Raw genomic sequence first — 2,605 nt, 5'->3', positions numbered from 1 at the left:
ATTAATTACATTTGTGGTTACACGACTGCATATATTTGGCAAAAGTCTTTGAATTGTATATTTAAATATTATTGAAGTTTATTCTGTGTAAATTATACAATAATAAAAATGATTTTGAAACTTAAATAAGGGTTTATTCCATATATGCATTTGTATGTGTATGTATATGTGTACTTAAGTTGAAGGGAACTGATTAGAAGCAGGGTAGAGAATGGGGAGACTGGAGTGAGGAGGTGATGGTAGGAAGGAGGATGATACCTGTCTCCTGGCCATGTCTGAGGTACAGAGTTAGACATGTGAAGGTAACCAAAGGGGGAAGGAGCAATGTTCACAATTAATGCTGCTTCAGGGCCTTGATTAAAAGGGAAAGAAAAGAATCAGTGGAGATTACAAATGTATAAAAGTATGAAAAAATTTCCCTTCTGACCCTTGACCCTGTCCTCTGTCCACTAAAGCCCCTGCAGCCACCAACAGAGGCAGAGGAGAAGAGAACAGTTGTAACAAAAATGGGATATGATATCAGCCTACACCAAGGTAGTGATCAGATTCAATTTTATTGTTCTAATTCTGGCAACAGAATGCAATAATACAAGTTGTGGAGAAACAAGGAGTTTGCACTTTGAGATTCCCAGGGCAGTCACAGATAGGGGGAAGAAAGGCAGAAAATGAATTTTAGAGAGATGTTTTGGGCTTCTGGACACCAGGGTAGAGGGATCCTCTGGCTAGAGCCTAAGCGTTTGCTCAGATCTCTCCACCATTCAGGAAGGTCAGGGGAAGAGGGTATCAAGGTCCATTTCAACAGCAGCCTCCAGATGACTGATTGTTGCCCCCTCCGCAACACCCAGAGCTCCCAGATGGCTGGCCACAGCATCCGGAGCCCCCTGATGGCTGGCTGCAGCAGTCACAGCTCTGTCTGTGGCGATGGGACCTTCGTCGCCTGTGGTGGCTCAGACAGCAGCCACCACCCCCAGAGCTACAGCAGCCCCCGCCCCCAGAGCTGGAGCCACAGCAGCCCCCAGAGCTGACACTGCAGCAGGAAGAGACTGGGGGGCATTTTGGGGGACACTTGGGAGGACATTTGGGAGGTGGCTGGCACTGCTGCTGGTTCTGCTGGCAGGACATCTTAGCAGGGAGGGTCAGGAGCTGAAGAAGAGTCACACAGTGAGTCAGACTAGGACACAGAGCCCCCTGCCCATCTCACCCTCTTAACATATCATAGAATCATAGAAATATCACTTAGAAACATCTCATATAATCCAGAAGCTGCACAACATTCCTGTACTCTGGCATCATCTCTTTGGAACCTCGGGTGAGCCTTATAAGTCAGGCACACACTTTCCTCTAGTATACAAGGTAGTAAACTAAAACCAAACCATATTACCAAACACATCCAAGAGTCTAAAGTCTTGTAGGTGAAGATGGTACTGGTTTCAACCACACTTTTCAAATCTGAAGTTGTTCAATTAATAGGCCATTTTGAGGGGATACTATTTCTTAAAGGAAACCTACAGTAATTGTTGCCTCTTATCATAACTTCCAAGATGATTTTATTCTGTGAGGTCAGCATTGCAAAGGACCTTGGAGATGCCCCACTTCAGTAAGATCACATTATTAAAGAGACTGATAAACCTCTCAGCCAGTCCAAGCTAAGACTTGAAACCGGACCCCTGATCTCAGTCCAGAATGCAGGTCTCCTCTCTTTACCACTTCAAGCTGGCAGGTTGGCAAGGTGATTCTCAGGCTTGTGTTATCCTCATCAACACAGGAAGTGTACAAAAACATTCCAAGACCCATGAGTAGGCAGGTTTAACAAGTCCAAAAGAGCCTAAGGTCCCTGTCTACCACCCTCCTTTGCAAGGAGGAACAGGGTTGTATTTTCAAAAGTGAGCTGTCTCCTAAAACTTGTCAGAGTGGAGCCCAGTGTCTGTGCTTCAGTGTCCCCATCCTGAGGGGCACACCAAAATGCAGATCCATTTGCTTTCTCCAGATCTCAAGGCATAGACATCTGGTTCTCCACATGTTCTCAGCTGGTGCTAGAACACTTCCTGCACTCCTTCCTCAAACCCTCCTCCTCTGCCACAATGGATCCTTTTCTCCCAAATCCCTATTCTATCTGCCTCCTTGCTCTGGTCTGAGCTCCTTCTGTGAAAGGCACTGGTCCTGGTCCCAGGGGACACTTACCGGTACACAGGCAATACTGGGTCTGTCAGCACCTCAGGAGAGGAGTGCATGACAGGGCTCTGTCCCCAAAGCCCTTTTATCCTGGCCTTGGGCTCTGCCCCCAGCCTGTGAGACAGGACCTGGGCATGAGGGGACTGCCTCCTGCCACCCACATGCTACTGTGACAGGTGGTGACTGGCAGCTCCTTCCTGCCTCCTTCCATGGGGCCCAAAATGCAAGGGCTAGGGCTTCTTAGAAACAAGGAGTGACATGGTTGTGGACAATTTAATTTGATCTTTTGTCTCATTCTCCTTGGCAAGTGCCACCTGGAAGGTCACACAGCTCTTGTTTTGGACCTTGGGCCAGAGTCCCTTTCTTTCCTTCTTCCTGACACATAAAATCAGTGGCTCTTGGAAGCCTGTTCTGGATTATAATTTAGAGATAC

The 2,605-nt window shown here is 47.1% G+C and overlaps 1 long non-coding RNA gene across 1 annotated transcript; it reads right to left on the bottom strand.

The window, feature by feature from the left end:
* Positions 1-535: 535 nt before the first annotated feature.
* LOC123596703 lies at positions 536-2,252 on the bottom strand. Its single transcript, XR_006711814.1, has 2 exons — positions 2,182-2,252; positions 536-1,143 (listed from the first exon to the last, which is right to left on the bottom strand). It is a non-coding gene; the product is annotated as an uncharacterized LOC123596703 (long non-coding RNA).
* Between the last annotated feature and the right edge of the window lie 353 nt (positions 2,253-2,605).

The sequence above is a fragment of the Leopardus geoffroyi genome, chromosome C1, assembly GCF_018350155.1.
Source record: "Leopardus geoffroyi isolate Oge1 chromosome C1, O.geoffroyi_Oge1_pat1.0, whole genome shotgun sequence".
Taxonomy (NCBI): Eukaryota; Metazoa; Chordata; class Mammalia; order Carnivora; family Felidae; genus Leopardus; species Leopardus geoffroyi.
Note: the sequence above shows the minus strand (reverse complement) of the source record. Positions and strands in the feature narration are given on the sequence as shown.